Source organism: Pecten maximus, chromosome 16, assembly GCF_902652985.1.
Source record: "Pecten maximus chromosome 16, xPecMax1.1, whole genome shotgun sequence".
In the NCBI taxonomy this organism is placed as follows: domain Eukaryota; kingdom Metazoa; phylum Mollusca; class Bivalvia; order Pectinida; family Pectinidae; genus Pecten; species Pecten maximus.
Window position 1 is genome coordinate 12061235 of NC_047030.1, and position 21711 is coordinate 12082945.

Here is a 21711-nt window from a genome sequence, read left to right on the forward strand (position 1 = left end):
ATAATGGAACTGGGGTCAAGGGGACTTGAGGAACTTGAAACCGGGGACTGAGGACTTTGTAACTTGGGACTGACTGGGGACTAGGGAACTGGACAAGTATAGTGTATTATGTTTTTGGTTTTATCTAGGGTTGCTCGGATTTAGTTTTATCTATTGGTACATCTGCAAGATGGTTATTGAAAATCTGTATCAAAAATACTTTTTGAAAGCATGTATTGAATGCGCATAGAAGCATTAAAACCATGAATAAACCTGCTCAATATAATAATATGATAATAATTTATTCATATCGGGGAAACTGGCATTGACCAACCTCGGATGACTACTCCTGAAAACTTAGATACACAGACTTAATTAGGACTATGGAATCCCTGGAATTGTGTCATTTTTGAGCCCTCGTTGACAAATGAATGTGGATTCCGATGGCGCATATTCTATATTACAGTGATTGATTTGGGGCATAGGGGCCGACAATAATGTTCAAAATTACTGTTGAAATGCATAATAAAAAATCTAAACATCAATGGTAACAGAATGACGACATGATACTGTAAACGAACTGATTTTGGCGCACTTAGATTTCTGCGCATGAGCAAATTTGAACTGGTTAACGAAATGATGAATATAAACAGTGTAATAAGCGCAGTTACAGCTTAGCGTCCTACTTGCAGCGTGAAACCCGATAAAATAAGAATACCACTAAAATATGTACAATAATAATTAGCATTGAAATGTCCGAATATTTTACTAGGAATGTAATGTCATTGATCATCAATGATAATGACGTAGCAGTGGGTACTCCGGTGATGGTCAAGGATTCAACAGTTTGATCAGGTGATACTTCCTTGTATTAGGTAGCCCCCCCTCCCCACCCACACACAGATTGTAACCCCTCTATAACAAAAAGAATGTTTCCTTATGTGTTAGTGTATTACTTGTTAAATAGTTTCTGTTGTTGTCTTCATATGCAAATTATGTTCTCATCACTTTATGTAGAGTAACTACATGTATATCACAACATATTGATTATGATAAGATAAATTTCTACAGCCATGATTACTTAGGGTACCGTAACAAGACACGAGATAAATTTATTGGCCGCCCCTGTTTGATGTGAAAAATTCTATGTTAATATTTTATAACTCCAAGAAGAAAACCGATAATCCTACATACATGGAAGATAAAGGTAAAGTTGACCGTGATATCGATTGTGAAAGTCGTGTTATTGGACCAATGAACCATGCTACAGTTCTGACCGGATATTACCCTCCGCCATTCCGGTTACGGGGACAAGGACAACTTTCGCCCTCTAGCGTCAGTTTACTTTGGCCCGATGTGACCAATGTGTGTATTAGACGGAGGCGGAGCCGTGTAAACATCATCTCGTTACACATCATAACCTGTCAAAACAGCGTAATCATTACCGATAATCGTATCTCTATATAATACAGAATCTATTGCCTCTCCATCTATACTCTATCAAGGTTCAACAAACTTCCTGATCAACGAATGGACTGGACTTTTGCTCACAACACATATTACCAGCCTAAATACTTCGACCATTATTGTGATCTTCCTCAGTAGGACTGAGACATATATATGTGTGAGCAAACCTTCAATCAATTCGTTGATGCTACTACCAACATTGATGACCTTTCATTCTAATAAACTTCCTGATACTTACATCATTGGTGTTGTGATGACCTGTAGTATAGTATTTGTGACTTAAGGTGTTAGAATATAGTTTGGAAAACAAGCCGAAATCTTCAAACGTAGGGATGTGATTACTAGGCAATGCAGCGAGACGATTTTAAACGCTTGACCCAACGACCTGGCTATTGACTAAGACCTACCGACATTAGCCCTTTTTAAAAGTAATCATTTTCCCTAATGATTTTCATATGATTTCGCCTGAACGTCGATATTGTAAATTTTTCGTCTTCATTATTAAGCTGCATACTCGGTTTTATGTGACGTTAGTGCTAGGCCCTAGTAAATATAGACGGAGATGACCAAGGCCTGGCAAAAAGCCGGGATTTCCTATGTCCTCATAAATAACCAAGGTTTCCAATAGGTTCTGGTAAATATAAACCGGATATTCCTACACACGGGTGAAAAAAAAAGGGAAAAAAAGAACTAAAAATAATTTTTTTCGGTGTTTATGAACTTTATATTACGCTGAATTATATTGACCTGTCTACATGGCTCCACCACACCTTACTGTTCTACTGTTGGGGTCCACACATTCGCTGGCTCTATATGGTTGTTTGTTGTATTTCAATGGACACATTATAGTATAGGAGTGCCTGGATACCTCTTCAGTTCTCCGGTAGATATTTGTTACTACCTTATCACCTCTATAACAGCTGACAGAGACGTGAGATTGGAGTCTGCCTGGATCACCGCGTTGTACCTACAATACAAAGAAAAATTGCACCAGCATCCCTCTGGAAATGATGACACGGTCTTAATTATCAGTATTCAGCTGGATTTGTCCGATATATATCTGGAGTTTTAACGATGTGTAACGTGATTGGTGCCTGATTAAGCTGACTTAGCAAAAGTCCGAGCCAAACTGGAGCTGTGACCTAATTCCATAATAACTTGATTTAGCCTAATCACATCGCCGCTATAACATAATGATTGTCTCCCTGGCTATTGCCACGAACATTAAACTTATCTCTGTTGTTTGATTCATGTATTGCGCTTTTGAATTAATCACTGATGACTAGTTTGACTGACCCATTCAGACGTCTGTTGGAACAAATATAATTATTGCTATATCTGTCTTTATCGCCATTCCCAAACACATTCCCTGGGTCTAGCTGTCGTCCTGCTCTCGACGGGAGGAACGCGGACGATGATTGGAATTATTTTCTAAATGAGCGAGGAGATTGGTACGCGTATTAGAAAGTCTGACGATATAACTTGTATAGGATTCAGTGAGGTGCTAATGGACCTCAGTCAATTTGTACAAATCGATACTATATTTGTCACAATCCCAATATGGTTACGTTTTAGATATCTGGGTCACTGGACGCAATCGCATTCTATCAGGTATGAATGAATTCGATCTAGTAAAATGACACTTATATGATGAACGATATTGACAGTTCTCGACTTCACTGATTGTCGCAGGACGTGCTGACACAACCGGAAGTATAGTTGCTCTGGCATTGCAACAGGTGACAACAAACGTAAATATGGAAGACAATACCTGTTGTTCAAAAGATGATTAGGTTAATCGCAGTAGTACAAGAGTTTTAAAGTCCTGATGAAATGGTTTCTGGTAAAACTAACTAGATATCATTTTTATGAAGACCCGTTTCACTCGTCAGGTTCCTTCCTGCCTGTATTACGGCACACAAACACGGTTTTTGAAGCGATGGAAACATGCAATTTTCACTAAATATTTACATTTTCACTTCGCTCCGCCTAAATGAACATAGTAAACTCAGATCACTTCATTTCCCGTTGAAGATTTTGGGTCGCGTGCATCTGTTCTGAGAGACGAATCACTTTCTTGCCGGCGTGTGAATACATTCACTGAGTTTACAATGGCGATCGAGTTCTGTACCGCCTCAGACTTGAATATACTTTCATTTTGTGAATTGTGTAACATTGTTATAACCGTATATAAACACAAGTGGAATAGCCGCTTTATGTGCTTATAAAAATGCCAGTATAATGAAGACAGTTTAGAAAACAGGATCTGACAGAACACTGACACTCCCGATAGCACCGAGCTCATGACCTACGTAGCGCAGTAGGTCTAACGTTAGCTGTATCTCGAATGCCATCCTTGATACCATTTTAGTGGTCACAGAAAATAAATCTTAATTTTAACACTATTTAACAACACAAAACAGACTGTAGCAGCAGTATGCTATATCGAGAACAGGGACACATTATTGTCGTAATTTGACTCAATCTAAACATATGGAGGACACAAGTTTCCGGCCGTCAAATTTCAAATCAATGTTTCTTTACTTACTATTTTCAGAATTTACATCCCAAAACGCCAGTACGACAATGAAATCCAATATTTCAAGAGCACAATGTACATCATCAGCTAACCTGCGACTAAAATCCACATTATTACACTGTTTCTGGAGCTCTGAATATCCCGGCTATTAGACTGCATCACATACGGTCACAGGGGTTCGGCGTTAAATTTTGAGTAACATACATGTATGACATCTATAAATAATCGAAAGACTCAAAATCGAACATTCATTCAAATTATAAAACCTTACAAAATCCATTTTTTTCAAGGCTTTAGAGAGTATATAAACTCTGTTTTTTAATGTTGTGATATTTCACTGAACAGCTATCGTCACGTTAACCTTGTGCTAATTTTTTTAACCGAGTCCCTGTGTCTCGAGTGACCAAATCACACACATACTATGCTGTCAACACTGCACTTTAAATTCGTATTTATATGGGTATTGCTAAGTTTGTATTATACAATATCATAAATATTTGTTATAAATGAATATTTTACCTTGAAAATATCGTATTTATGTGTATCAACATCGTAATAACCAAAACGTGTATGGCACTATATTTTGTGTTGCCTTGGCGACGAGAATAGCTGACTGTCTACTGTTCCACTACTGTGCACACGTGTACGATAAGTATAACAATGTTACAAAATGACATACTTACGTCACACCGTTGTGACCGAATTTTGCAATCTGGTGGCGAAGTTTTTAATTTGGTTAACGTATATATAAGGATTGATTGTCAATTTTGTAGCTTGCATGGACTGATGAAGGGAAGTGAACCTCGTGCAAATGAAGTGAACTGCGAAGCAGTTCATGTACCATTTGCATGAGGTTCACTTCCCTTCATCAGTCCATGCAAGCAACAAAATTGACAATCAATCCTTAATTAAGTGATTGATCTATTTTTACTATACTCGTAAAATATATAAAGTATTCTACGAGACACTTTAGTATTTTAGTTTTCTACATTTAAAATAATTTTCGAATCGAATATGTTCTTGCATAGGAATTAGACCAGCGAAAAATGAATATATATCATTGATGATATCCGATATTTAGAAGTTCTTTTTTTGCATGATCGTGTATGATTATTATGGTGAGGACACGCCCCAGTTAATTCTATAATCAATATCTTCTTCCCGTTATCACGACTTCCGTGATACATGAAGATGCCAACTACGAACGCAGAAATTAACAACACAATGTTCGAGAACTTCAGGTTGAAAGTCATTGAAGATCATTGGAAGGTTTTATTGTTGACATGATATCGCTTGGAAATATTCTATTGACGTGTATGGTATGAAGTCTGACGATTTTGTATCTGTTGATATGACGATTTTTGGTACCTGTACATGTTGATATGACGATTTTCGGTACCTGTTGATATGACGATTTTTGGTACCTGTTGATATGACGATTTTTGGTTCCTGTTGATATGACGACTTTTGGTACCTGTTGATATGACGACTTTTGGTACCTGTTGATAGGATGGTTTGGTACCTGTTGATAGGACGGTTTTGGTACCTGTTGATATGACGATTTTTGGTACCTGTTGATATGACGATTTTTGGTACCTGTTGATATGACGATTTTTGGTTCCTGTTGATATGACGATTTTTGGTTCCTGTTGATATGACGATTTTTGGTACCTGTTGATAGGATGGTTTTGGTACCTGTTGATATGACGAATTTTGGTTCCTGTTGATATGACGATTTTTGGTTCCTGTTGATATGACGACTTTTGGTATCTGTTGATAGGACGGTTTTGGTACCTGTTGATATGACGATTTTTGGTACCTGTTGATATGACGATTTTTGGTTCCTGTTGATATGACGATTTTTGGTTCCTGTTGATATGACGATTTTTGGTACCTGTTGATATGACGATTTTTGGTACCTGTTGATAGGATGGTTTGGTTCCTGTTGATATGACGATTTTTGGTTCCTGTTTATATGACGATTTTTGGTACCTGTTGATATGAGGATTTTTGGTACCTGTTGATAGGATGGTTTGGTTCCTGTTGATATGACGATTTTTGGTACCTGTTGATAGGACGGTTTTGGTACCTGTTGATAGGATGGTTTTGGTTCCTGTTGATATGACGATTTTTGGTACCTGTTGATAGGACGGTTTTGGTACCTGTTGATAGGATGGTTTGGTTCCTGTTGATAGGACGGTTTTGGTATCTGTTGATAGGACGATTTTTGGTACATGTTGATAGGATGGTTTGGTACCTGTTGCTATGACGATTTTTGGTACCTGTTGATATGACGATTTTTGGTACATGTTGATATGACGACTTTTGGTTCCTGTTGATATGAGGATTTCTGGTACCTGTTGATAAGACGGTTTTGGTTCCTGTTGATATGACGATTTTTGGTACCTTTTGAGATGACGATTTTTGGTACATTTACCTGTTATGACAATTTTTGGTACCTGTTGATATGACGATTTTGGTACATTTACCTGTTATGACAATTTTTGGTACCTGTTGATATGACGATTTTGGTACATTTACCTGTTATGACAATTTTTGGTACCTGTTGATAACCTGTTGATATACGTAGTGGCCCCGTTGTCATCGTTACGGCTATTATATCGGTACTTCTTTGTTGTTTTCGACATTACGTGGTGCTACAATCATATCAAACACATACGTCACTGAGAAAAATCCATGTGAAATCAAAGTCATTTGAAAATTGTGTATTGCAGAAGATTTCAACAGGATTAGATACATTATTTGTGATCAGAAACATAGTGCGAGGGTGGATAGTGAGTTTCATTCCCACTAAAAGGATGTTTGTTGGTGAATTAAACCCAAAGGAAATCTTATACACTTAAAACACGTCCCCTGACTGCGATACTATACTAATCCTGATAAAGGGTTTACAATTATGTGTTACTGGGCGTTCTGATGGCTTATATATGGATTTTCTATTAATAATCTAACGATGACAAAGCAGAGTACGACCAAATCTGAGAAACAAGATTACTCACCCATCGCTTATTCTCAACGCCCGCTTTTTCTTTTATACTCTTCTTTATTTTAGAAAATTTAAATTAATTTCCTTTATATTTTTTTTATATTTTTTAATGTCTTTTTCTTAATCAGATAAAACTATATAAGTCTTCAGTATATATATTGGTTAGAGTCAGATATGGTCGAGTAGTTGTGGATTTTGTTTCTTTAAGTAGTTAAATATATATTACTGAGAGTAAGACAAGGTCGGGTTGTTCTGGATTTTAACACTGAATCACTAGTCTTATTAACAAACAAATGTTTTCTCTTGTCACTTGTCATTGCATCGGACAAAAACCATGCTGATCAATTTGATCAAAAAGCAACTGGAAGTCTGTATTTCTCAGACGAAATAAGTTCTTAGTGGTTCGAATACAACATGCTGGAATTGGTCAGAAGTCAAGTAATTACAATGTCTTCACATGGATTAACATGGAAATAGACAGGACTTAACTGTCGTTAGACATTCCAGAGTGACAGTCGTACGAGTAAAGGAGTGTCTTAACCTATAGCAGTGTATACGAGTATTGAACAAAGGCACACAAGGAAAGGACATCTCTCACGAACAATAGACCAATAATTTTGTCCTTTTGAATTTTTGAAACCTATTTCTAATGTTCACTGTGAGGGTACATGTAATACAAATAACATCGGTTTTTTGTCAAATTGATTCGTGGACAAGTTCTATTGTTCGTGTAAGACGTCCTTTGTAAGCAATTTTTTGACCAACATATCCACTTCAGACAAAAAGAAAAATTCCAAAATACCAGTCATTCCTAAGATACAGCCACCCTGATGTCCCGGGTAGCGCCTATTATAGAAATATTATCAAAGTTATTGTTTAGCGAGGTGAGTTAATGTTTGAGACAATCGACTTAAGTCAGACTATATGTATCCAGATACGGCAACAATAACCTGATTAAAAGACCGTGACATCGGGAAGAGGTTAGTGTAAGTTGTTTGAAGGGTTCATTTGATATAAAACAGACCAAACCAATTCCATCCGCCCTCTATAAGGTACTTTTTTCATAAAACAAAATTGTCATGAAATATTTCACTGACGTAATAATTTGTTAATATTTTAAACTCATATGATTTACGATATTTCCTCACAAACACATCGTTTATTTAATGTAACTGTATAAATTTGTAATGAAAAACCACCTTGAATAACAAGCGAGAAATCCTTTTTATGTATGTTCTATATCGGTAGGTAATTACCATCAACACGATATTGATGAGTAGGCGGTTAACAGTCGTCAATATCTCTTTAATTACGATCGTGAGAGTGAAAATGAAACAGTGATAGGTAATTTTCAAATTCACTCATTCAACTTGAGAGGCGTTTTTCTGAAAACTGGACGTATATTTTTCACGTGAATATCGTAGAACCTGACTTTAACAATGCCGTTTCGTATTAACTGTAATTCTGATATTACCAAGGGCGCTACGGTCTGAAAAAAGGTGATATTTCAGCAATTTGCAGTCGACGGCGGCGGCGAGGACGACGATGATGATAGCAAAGAGGTCAATATTTTTATTTTCTTGTTAAAACATATAGTATGGATTTAGATTTCAAATTCCACGGCACAATACATAACGGATAATGCCAATTTACAAGTGGTTAATTTTGCGTACACTTAAAATTACAATAATTCGAGGGGAAAATCCAAAAAGATTTGAAGTATTATACCATGAAATTGGGGTTTATTGCGATCGTAATAGCTTAGTGCTTTTTAAAATGATTAACAAACGTATTACCTCAAGTGAATTCTTACGGAGATCTATACAGAGATGTCTATCATTTTATAATAAAAAGTATCCTTGATCATTTTCTTTCTTTTATTTTTTTTTCAAAAAGTAAAACCCCTCTTGTTGCAAATTGGATAGTGATTCATTCATGATAAGCACCAGTCACCTGTCGTAGAAAACACTATAATTAGTAGTAAGAGTTTCTGTATATTGCCTTGTTTTTATCTGTGCCTGCAATTATTTAATCGAAAACACGCTCATTACCAGAGTTTATTATTATGGCCCTCGTAACTTGCTAAAACTGTCGTTATTTTCTTGTTTACTATCCCAATTATAACAAAAACAAAGCATTAAGCTATAAAAGGTTATTTAGGACAATGGCGGTGAGTACGAGACATATAGGTCGGGCTGGCCTTGAACCGACCATTAACTAACTTTACACGCCCCGACTTCTATAATACAAAAGGTATGTAGAGTGCGTGTAGTATGTTTATCCATGTCACGGGCTTACGTAAACCTTACTGTTTAGTGTTTATTGTTTCATTCTGCGACCTTGAAAAGCCTCTGATAGTCAATACACAATTTAAAACACGCAAAGATACGTGCTATCAAGATGTCTGGTCTGACGTCTTGTGGCTGGGATTCCTTAAACTAACTAAAATCATTACATCACTATTCTTTCTATTTTTCTGTTTTCATATAAAAACTATTTAGATTAATAGCCATTAGTGTCTAAGGTTTAAAACATCGGGCCATTGATAAATGTCATTCTACATTATAAACATATTGATCTCGCGTTCACTTGTAACGGTTCCTTCCATAACGACAGTGTTTGATGGAATGGTGAGGATACAGACAGCGAAAAACATCTTATTTGGAATATTACGGATAACTCACGGGATTCACTTCCTTTCCATTGTACAGTTAGAGTCAATTATCTCGGATTTTTTTCTTTATTTTTAAAGATTGTTTTTTTTTTTTTTTTTTAAAACAACGTCAATATATCTATTTATACAGTAAGCCAGTAAGTAGGAAAGAAAATGCTGTCATTTACTTGAAATGGTATCAAAACATATTTATCTCATCGGCCTTCATTTAATCATATGTTTAACCTGTAAAAAATCCTAAATGCTATTTTTTATGCCCCCGCCATAAACTTGAGGGGGTGGGGTCCTCACCTCACTGTTTTTGGGGTTTCAAGTGGCAGTGGGGGTATTTATGTCTTACAGACATTTCTAGTTTATTGATGTGATAAATGTCCCATTCATTTGTTTTGATTTCAAAGGTTTTTTTTATAAAACTCATCTCAAAGGTTTAATTTTTGCTTTCATAGAATATCAAAAAAACTTTCAAAAAAATATATAAAAGTAATCACGTCCTATATTTATTTCCAATTCAGTACAAATATAATATATAAAAATATGGTGTTTTCCATACAGATCCCATGTTATATATCGTTATAAACATCAACGCGAACATGTTTCTCAATTGGGTATCTTTATACCGCGGTACTCATTTTAGTATCCATTATGACACGGACAGACAAAGGATTCGAAAACAACAAAGAATATCGACATTAAAACAAAAAACCGAAGGTATAAACAAGCATATAGATTCGCACGGAATCCCTTGAAAAAGTACAAGGAGAAAAGTCCAGGTGTTCCGGGAGAGTTAGCGTCTCCATTTCCATAGATAACCCACACCATAGAAATCTAGGTCACCACGACACCCACCATAGAAATCTAGGTCACCACGACACCCACCATAGAAATCTAGGTCACCACGACACCCACCATAGAAATCTAGGTCACCACGACACCCACTATAGAAATCTTGGTCACCACGACACCCACCATAGAAATCTAGGTCACCACGACACCCACCATAGAAATCTAGGTCACCACGACACCCGCCATAGAAATCTAGGTTACCACGACACCCGCCATATAAATCTAGGTCACCACGACACCCATCATATAAATCTAGGCCACCACGACACCCACCATATAAATCTAGGTCACCACGACACCCACTATATAAATCTAGGCCACCACGACACCCATCATACGAATCTAGATCACCACGACACCCACTATATAAATCTAGGCCACCACGACACCCATCATATAAATCGAGGCCACCACGACACCCATCATATAAATCTAGGCCACCACGACACCCATCATATAAATCTAGGTCACCACGACACCACCATAGAAATCTAGGTCACCACGACACCCACCATAGAAATCTAGGTCACCACGACACCCACCATACGAATCTAGGTCACCACGACGCACACCATACAAATCTGGTCACATTCTGAATTAGATAACTCGGACCGTGACGGAACCATCAGGCGTATCAAAAAGCATCGAACACGCAAGACTTCAAAGCATGCCATGAACAAGGAGACGACAGTCGGACAATCATGGGTGTGGAGACATATCCAAACCTGTATTGTGTGTTAAATAGATCCTGGAGCCACCAAATACATAGAAAAAAAAGAAATCGCTAGGATTGCTTAGTCAGAAAACCTATAGCGACAACTGGAGGACACATTAGGCAAACTCCCAGTCACTTATTGAATGGACCATCTTTACATACACTCAAAATAAATACTTAGTTAGGAAAGTGGCTACATTAATCTCGATTTCGCCGCTCTGTCATGCCCTCTCTCAATCCCCTGCCCTATATATTGACATTTTAGGCAGAAGGCATACATAGAGGTTCCCAAATATCGATTGTTAGCAGATAAAATGAAATAAAACTAATTTGCTTGGAGCGGGTTCTGTGACGGTGTATTAATCACAGGCGAAGTTCTAAACGCATAGAAATTGATTCCGATATATAAACACTACATTGATGAAATGTGAGGCCTTAATTCATTACTCAAGACGAAACTGACACCCAACAGCCGACAAACGAAACATTCACCAGTACTCTGATAAAGTTGAAAATTCATCTTAATCTTTTGTGAATTCAGTGTATCGACAAAATGCTTTAAAAAATGAAATTACTCGTTTCTAAACATAAAATGGTATATCAACCATATATATCCAATACATTTGTATTGACATTAAAACACATCAATGGAAATTTAAGCAAGCAAAACCTTTTTTCTAGTTTAAAGATATTTTAGCATAATAACAAGAAATATCTTTAAAAGAGATAAACGGCATAGTTTTAATGCTGGTGGTTATAATATAAAACTGCTGGTGAAATAAATGAACGAACTAATGTGTTTCAGCAAAGAAAACAAAATTATATCAGTTTGAATAATTTTTGGTGATAATACGACTGCATTTGAATCAGGAATATAATTTTATTAACGTGTCATTTGAAAAGATACATCCACTTATTCAGCTTGCATTCAATCTTAACTTTGTTTCGTTTTTAACTGCATATCTGTATTTTGCATTGACCGCTACATTGACCAATCACATACTTCATCTTGACCAGTAACGCCACCTGTCGCGTCATATCCGGGCCAAAAGAAAATTATACGGCTATGCCGAAAAACATTTGAAAGAAAAAGAAAACTTGTCGTAAACGGCATGGCATAAACGGCTCTTCACACCATTCTCGTTAGACGTGTAACAACGACAAACATCAATAACGCGATATTTATTAGCAGTATGGAAGATTGTCCAAGGATGTCTGTCAAATTAGCTGGCGAATTGAAGCCGACATGCCGTGAAATGAGTCAACAATGATCAAAACAACCTGGAATATCGCTGCTAAAATAGTTACTACATTCCTCAACGTCAGTCAAAGATTTAGGTCCGATTTGGCCTTCACATGTTGTTGTTTCCATGGTATTTATATGTCGGTTCCCGCCATATGGGTGAGTGTCGTCTGCTCGTGATTGAGGAGGTACCGCCCAATTGAGCGTCATAGCTGTAACGTTAAATTACGTTACTTCACGTAGTATGTGCGTGAAATGAAACAATGTTGACATATTTCGCACGTCTGTCCATAATCCTGGCCACTATCACTCCAGTAGCTAAATAAAATCATCGCCTTCACAGCCCACATACCCGGTCCGTACGTGGTAACATCTCACTAGATTACCCGACCTTGATCCCTAAATGAATCTACATATTAAAGTATCATCCCAAAGGAGGCTCGAATAATTGGATTTGGACGGAATCCGAGTCCTATCACTGTTCATCATGGCTGTAAAGACAACCAGACGACGGAACGACCACAATGGTTTCGTCAATGTTTGAACAAAAGACACACAATTCACTATTTTTCAGGATTCATTGAGCAATACAGTTTATGCAGAATAAGGAACATAAAACTTAGTTTGGAGCAGTTATGTCCTTCTGGGACTTGTAATTGTTGAAACCATGGAGAAGTCAGGAAATTCCAAATAGGCTAAAAAATAACAAATAAATAGGGGGGGGGGGGGGTGAAAGTGTGTGTGTGTGTGTGTGTGTGTGTGTGCGGGGGGGGGGGGGGGGGGTTGAAAGTGTTGGTGTGTGGGTGTGTGTGTGTGTGTGGGGGGGGGGGGGGGGGTGTGTGTGTGTGGGGGGGGGGGGGGGGGGGCGTTGAAAGTGGGGGTGGGGTGGGGGGGTTGAAAGTGGGGGGTGGGGGTGGGGGGGTGGGGGGTTGAAAGTGTTGGTGTGATGGGTGGAATATGAGGTTGGTATCCATAATCTATAATATATATACACTCAATGTATAGTGTTTACTTGTGAAGCGCGTCCCAAAGGGTGTTATTAAAATCAATATCGATCAGAATGCAAAGTATACAAGGTAATACCTACCAGCTGTAACTAAACTTTGATTACAATCGATAAACGGAAACAAGATATATAAGGTTGATTTACATCTTCAAAAAGGTACATTACAAGTAAGAGCATGGTATAGTCTGACCCGGAAGTGTAAGTGTCTTCTGCTTTATTAAGGTTCCCACATGTAAACCTTAATCATACTCTCGGTGATGCCATGTTCTCAATATAAGAACAGTGGCAGACAACATATTATTTAGACATACTAACGTATTGGGCATATGTCACTATTATATAACTTTTACGGTTTCCGAAATTATCAAATCGATTAAGTGAGAGCGTTAGCAAACTTATTTTCTCTCACATGTTATCTCATGTAGACAGTCGAGGAGAAAAAAACTTATCGTTAACTAAATTGATAGTTAAAAAAGTGTCTGCTTGAGTTTTTGTACAGTTTATTAATCAAGTTTTGACATCACACAAGAAAATATCATTTTCCCATGAGGAAATAGCAGCAACTATAAAATATCCTATCGTCTTAACCAACCTGCATGTTTCGTAATCCTATGATTTGAGTATGTTCTGTCATTAGCCGAAATGTATTACGTTAACATGCAGGTTTGATCTATTTTACAAGGTGTTAGATTCTGTTGGTAGAGTATTGTTTCCCATGAAGGTCTTAACCTTGTAGCTAGTTATTTTACGTTAAATGTAGTTGATTCTACTGGTAGGCTGGCTGTTCCCGAGGTGTTTTTTTTTTTATTTACGTTGTACTCGGTTTTCAAGATTGGTTCCCACCTTGTAGTCAGATTTTCGTTTATTTCAAGAGGTGTTTTATTCTGCTGGTAAGCTGGCTCCCAAGGTTTCTTTTAACCTTTAAGCCGATAATAAATAAGAACAAAATAAAAATATAAATAATGTCCATGCTAATGCAAAGTAGATGATGAGCCCTGAAGAAGACGGAATTACCACGCTTTCTGTACTGACAACCTTATTTTCAAATTGGTTTTGCCTGTCTTTGTTTTCCTAATGTTCGGTATATGGAAAAAGATGACTGTTTTGCCGTTGAACTAGCTGTACTGAAGTGCAACTGCAATGATGTAAAGTATAAAGAGACAAATAACACAAGAAATAATACAATGTGTATACACAGAGAAAACAGAATATGCATACAGTGTATAGATACAGTTTATACATACAGTGAATAAATACTTAGTTTTTAAATTTTTTAATTTTTTAAATTTTTTTTTTTTTTGCTGGGTTGATCGCCCCGTGAACAGCCAGTCTCATTTTAAGGCGGGGTTTCCTTGTAGTAGTTGGTGATTACCTCACCTAGCAGCATTCGGAATGCCCGTTGCATCCCATCCAGATAAATACGGATAAAGCTCGTTTCTCAGTTTCCCGAGAAACACAAACCGACAAGGAGCGTCAAACCAGGCACTTCGGGTTTTCCCCTGAGGCTTGCCGAGGGTTTGGACATTCAAGAATCTTCCCCGAAGGTTGAGATTTCTTTGTTACAGCCTCAAGGTAGGGAATGATTATTTTTCTCCCACCTCTTTTCTTTATGTGTTTTCCCATCGGCGATCTCCGTCTGTTTGTAAACAAGTACACATGTCAAAAAAACCGCGGGAAATATGCACACATTTCCATTCATCCATTTCACGTGGGGTGACGTCACTCACTCATCACTGTCCGACTCGGAGTAAATCACACGAGTTCGCTTTGAAATCGACTTTGTGTTGTCATTATGGCTGTGGAAATGGATGTTAAATGTTCCCCCACTGATTGTGGATCCATAAAACACCGATCTTGTGACATCGGACGGAGTTGGGCACAAGGAAATGCTGTTGTGCAATCTTTTTACTTGTGACAGATGAACAATTTTGTCCCGATCGCTGCAGGTAGGTGCACTTGTGCTCTCAGTTTCAGGTGTAGGCCTACAGTTGGGGGATTCATTTGTATTTGAAAGAATGGCAGACATGTTTTGTTTTTGGAAACTGTTCAGTTGTCTGTAGTTGTTTAGAGACTGGGGATTTTTGTATTATTGTGTACACAATTTGTTTGTTGACGTAGCAGACGACGTAATGTAAACAAAAAAAGTAGTTCCGGTAGTACTTCCGTGAAGAAAGTGAGCGCGTGCAATCTGTCACACCCTAGGGTATGACAGATTGCACGCGCTAAAAAAGACAGAGAAATCTTGTACACTCAAAACGGGAGACAAATCAGTGAAAGGTGGGGGAATCGTCCTTCTACGACTCCTAAGTGATGTCAGGGGTATAAAACAGCTGTTTCGTCCTTCTACGACTCATCAGTGATGTCAGAGGTATAAAACAGTTGTTTCGTCCTTCTACGACTAATCAGTGATGTCAGAGGTATAAAACAGCTGTTTCGTCCTTCTACGACTAATCAGTGATGTCAGGGGTATAAAACAGTTGTTTCGTCCTTCTACGACTCATCAGTGATGTCAGAGGTATAAAACAGTTGTTTCGTCCTTCTACGACTAATCAGTGATGTCAGGGGTATAAAACAGCTGTTTCGTCCTTCTACGACTCATCAGTGATGTCAGAGGTATAAAACAGCTGTTTCGTCCTTCTACGACTCATCAGTGATGTCAGAGGTATAAAACAGTTGTTTCGTCCTTCTACGACTAATCAGTGATGTCAGGGGTATAAAACAGTTGTTTCGTCCTTCTACGACTCATCAGTGATGTCAGAGGTATAAAACAGTTGTTTCGTCCTTCTACGACTAATCAGTGATGTCAGGGGTATAAAACAGTTGTTTCGTCCTTCTACGACTCATCAGTGATGTCAGGGGTATAAAACAGCTGTTTCGTCCTTCTACGACTCCTCAGTGATGTCAGGGGTATAAAACAGTTGTTTCGTCCTTCTACGACTCATCAGTGATGTCAGGGGTATAAAACAGCTGTTTCGTCCTTCTACGACTCATCAGTGATGTCAGGGGTATAAAACAGCTGTTTCGTCCTTCTACGACTCATCAGTGATGTCAGGGGTATAAAACAGCTGTTTCGTCCTTCTACGACTCATCAGTGATGTCAGGGGTATAAAACAGCTGTTTCGTCCTTCTACGACTCATCAGTGATGTCAGGGGTATAAAACAGCTGTTTCGTCCTTCTACGACTCATCAGTGATGTCAGAGGTATAAAACAGTTGTTTCGTCCTTCTACGACTCATCAGTGATGTCAGGGGTATAAAACAGCTGTTTCGTCCTTCTACGACTCATCAGTGATGTCAGGGGTATAAAACAGCTGTTTCGTCCTTCTACGACTCATAAGTGATGTCAGAGATATAAAACAGTTGTTTCGTCCTTCTACGACTCATCAGTGATGTCAGGGGTATAAAACAGCTGTTTCGTCATTCTACGACTCATCAGTGATGTCGGGTATAAAACAGTTGTTTCGTCCTTCTACGACTCATCAGTGATGTCAGGAGTATAAAACAGTTGTTTCGTCCTTCGACAACTAATCAATGATGTCAGGGGTATAAAACAGCTGTTTCGTCCTTCTACGACTCATCAGTGATGTCAGAGGTATAAAACAGTTGTTTCGTCCTTCTACGACTCATCAGTGATGTCAGGGGTATAAAACAGCTGTTTCGTCCTTCTACGACTCATTAGTGATGTCAGGGGTATAAAACAGTTGTTTCGTCCTTCTACGACTCATCAGTGATGTCAGGGGTATAAAACAGCTGTTTCGTCCTTCTACGACTCATCAGTGATGTCAGGGGTATAAAACAGCTGTTTCGTCCTTCTACGACTCATCAGTGATGTCAGGGGTATAAAACAGCTGTTTCGTCCTTCTACGAATAATCAGTGATGTCAGGGGTATAAAACAGCTGTTTCGTCCTTCTACGAATAATCAGTGATGTCAGGGGTATAAAACAGCTGTCTCGTCCTTCTACGACTAATCAGTGATGTCAGGGATATAAAACAGCTGTTTCGTCCTTCTACGACTAATCAGTGATGTCAGGGGTATAAAACAGCTGTTTCGTCCTTCTACGAATAATCAGTGATGTCAGGGGTATAAAACAGCTGTTTCGTCCTTCTACGACTCATCAGTGATGTCAGGGGTATAAAACAGCTGTTTCGTCATTCTACGACTCATCAGTGATGTCAGGGGTATAAAACAGCTGTTTCGTCCTTCTACGACTCATCAGTGATGCAAAACACCGGAAGTGATAAATCTAGATGGGAAGTCAGGAATATCAAAATGGGCTACAACCAATATTACAACTAAAGAGAAAACATTAATCAAATACTATAATAAATGCGACATCTTTGTCAATATAAGATCATGTTAAAAGAACCTTAAATTACCCGGGTTTTTTTTTTTTTTTTTTGAACGGTGTTACTATTCATAGAAATTGGAGACAATGCGTTAAAGGTATCAGCATCGGTGCTTTGCAAATATTGGGGAACTAAAATGGATATGACCTATAAGTCATTGTCATCAAAAGCATGCACGCTAAGTAAATACTTCGCTGTATTAGGATCAGAAATCACACCCTAAAAAAAGGTAAGACGTTGATAAAAGATATTTTTATAGCAGAACATTCCCTATTTCATGTTAGTAACACGTAATATATTTTTTCGTGGTTTATCTAGATAAACAACAAATAATACCAACATTAGAACGAACGCATAGTTTCAACTCAAAATCGATTAAATGATACTGAAGAAAAGAAACAAAAACAAAAGGAAGAACAAGACCATGTACTGGGGTAGAGTAAGAATCTTCTGTTTCATCGAAGACACCCGCCATACTAATCTAATGGTTCATATTTAACCTTCTAGGTTTTACAAAACGTAAGAGATATAATGAAACATGACCGCTGGACTGTCGCAGAGGAAAATGGAGTTTTATAGTTATTTACTCGCGATTATATGTAAACGCATAACTTTCTTAAATACCATTTCCTATTCACATAGTTCTTTTAAAGGTCATTCGTGTATTTTGCTGTTATGTTTACATTTTACCACCGTTTTAAGTTCAATTTACTTTTCTTTGATGGAAATGAATTTTGTTTCTTGGGTGTCACCCAAATTTGATTATGACGTCAGAAACAAAATCATATATTGCGTCTTACTGTGAAAGCAATGATATAAAAATGCCAGCTCTTATTGTTTTCAAATGGATCATGTAATTGGTAAAACTTCATTAGAGCAATATTGATAGTTTTGTTTAAAATGTAAGTTGATATATATCTGTTGTACATTGTATTTGCTGATATTTTGGTTTCTGTATATATTTCGTTCAGTTCGTTGATGTATATATCTAGTCACGAATCGGTTACAGGAAGTTTACTGAGCAGTGTTAACTGTCGTGGCAGGCCGAGTGTCTCATTTATCTGAATACCGAGGAGAAAATCGACAAAAATCAACAACATATAAACGTCTGTCTTTGTATTTTGAGGGAAGATGTGTCGAGGCTTAGAACCTCTCGTAATTTGCCGTTATAAGATGGAGACTTAATTCCTCACCACCCAACAATATCAGTTCATCGAATAAATGAATGACGCTGTCCTTAAATTGTTGCTTGACCTTGACCTGTCAAAAGAAGCAAAATACCGCTTATCCCCGAACATACTCTCATTTTAACTGTTTAATAATTAAGAATTAACTTTTTTCTATGTTATAGAGACAGAACAGAGATAAACTGGAGTGTACTCTCAGCGAATGACCGAATGATACTTTATTTCCCCGTTTGTGTGTGTTATGGCTCCATAGCGTAAACAACATTTTAAAGTTAATCCTAATAATTTAATCTACTCTACACAATCCTCGTGAAAAATTTACTTTTATTGATTGATTCTTTTCTCTTCGAGACTATTACTGTATCAGCCAATCAAAAGCGACGTTACAAACGGCGACATCTTTATGTATTAAAGTTATCGCGCTGTTATCATATTAAGGCAATGAAAAAATCCAAATGTATATCAAAAGTGATAACTATGTTCAGGTTAATTGGGCAACAATAGCTGTCCTTCATTAACGAACCTCTGCCACGCTGTGATATTAAGAGTTAAGTGTTATTTCCGGATGATGATGATTTGGGCAGTTTTCTGTTGGAACCTTCAAACAGAACTATTATGATACGGTTGATACTGGACACAAACTTTGAAAAACAAAAAACAAAAACACAAAAAAGCACAAAAAAACAACAACAAAAACAAAAAAAAAAACGTTTGCTGACCCTGTCTCAGCAAAAATATAAACAACAACCATACAGCAGCCTATTCAGTAGCATCCTCACAGATTTAAGTACAAAACCTTTTTGTGACAAATGTGTTTAACAGCATGGCTGAGGCGAAAAACTGTTGTACCGTTGGAGGTAAGGGATATTTAAGGAACTGATTTGTCGTTTGTTTTGGAAGGCAGACAGGCTGATTGTAGCAAATACCCTTCAAACACATTATATAGCATTGCTGCTGCGATAAATTGAGGAATACCTCCATCAGGACCCCTATATCGACGCCATATTATTTTCTTTAAGCGACCTTCAAGATTTTCACCTTAGCCCATAGGTGTCAATACGCTTTCCATGAACAAATCGACACAAAAGGTTATGATATTACTAACCATTGGGGAAGGGGGCAGTACTGCAGGATGCCCTTCTGCGTTTTTCATCGACGCCGCCGGATCGCTGTGAGGAATGTCGTGCACTGTAAACCTACAGACCAAATCTTCCAGTGAGTTTCTGTATAACACGGAGACCTAATATAATGTATGTAATTGATGCAAATTTTTGAAATTACTTATATAAGATTTTGTCATTTTTTTTTTGTATATTTGTCCATCTCTAATACTTACTGTGTTATACTTTTTCATCTTTGTTATCATAATATCGTAAGTGAACTTAGTTTAACCGTATGTTAGCACTCTCCTTGGTTATTTCATGATCTCATTTAGAAAAATCATATTTTCCTTTTTTCTATAAGAAGTCAATCGTGTTCGATGTTTGTTGGTATACCTAGTGGTTCCGTTATCACCAGCCTGGCTATCACTTACCCCGGACTGCACCTAGATTTTTTAAGGCGGATATCGTCGATAAAGCCGATGACGCTTCCTCTTCTGGAGCATATGGTCCTATTCGCCTTGTACTTGTTTATTAGTCTCCATCCAAATCCATTTGTTATGGTTTCGTTATTTTGTCGGCAATTTTTTTTATTATTGATGTAAGCAGTGAGCATTTCTTTATTATTATTGATGTACATGTTTGCAGTTATCATAAAACTCTGCATATTCTTTGAAATGTGTCACTTGAAAATCGCGTATTATGAATTAGAATAAAGTAAGAATACAATTGATAAAGTTGCCAATGCTTTGCATTTTAGACATCAACATACAACTAAGAGAAGGATCTGTATTTCTCGTTACTCATGTGCTATTTGAAAATGGGCACTGTCAGTTTTGAATGATAACACAATATGCTGGTTTTTACTAAGAGTGTATTGATTCCTTAAGACCTGTAAGGTATTGTGTATATACACCTAGCACCTGGCAGATGTCAATTACTGACTTAAGGACCAATTTTACTAAGAGCTTTTACTTTTCCTACAATTCATTTCTTTTAATTATTTTTAGCAGAATTTACAGACGATCTGCACAAAGGAACCTGGACCTTGTTAATTTTGAGTTTCGAAGTAATTTCTAAACTATGAGTGATAGCCCCAGCAGTTGTTTATGTGTTTTCGAGACAAGGTTGCCATGTATACTCTGAAAATCAGCACATCAATTTCACTCAAGTGTGAGGCAGCTGGTCGATATCTCACCAGACATATGCATACTTACATTAGCATTGTTCTACGGAAATAAAAACACAAATTCTTCCCCAAAAGCTACAATAAATGCATATCTAGAAAAAATTATTGCTACCCGGAGACATCGCCAGCACTCAGTATAAATTGCACGTGCATGTTTTTCCTGTTTTTCCTGTTTTTCCTGTCAAGGTCTGCCTAAACGCGGGATCACGGAAGTGATTCCTGGGGACAAGTCAGACTGATTCCGTAGCCGGCCGGAACGATTTACACAATGGGTTACATGTACCTGTTGAAATGTAATTCTATAGACGATATTTCAGCTAAATATTCTGTTAGCTAATAACCATTTCGAGTTATTCATTACACGGGATTGCTGCAGACAGCGAAATCGTTGATATTACCACGTAACTATCCTGTA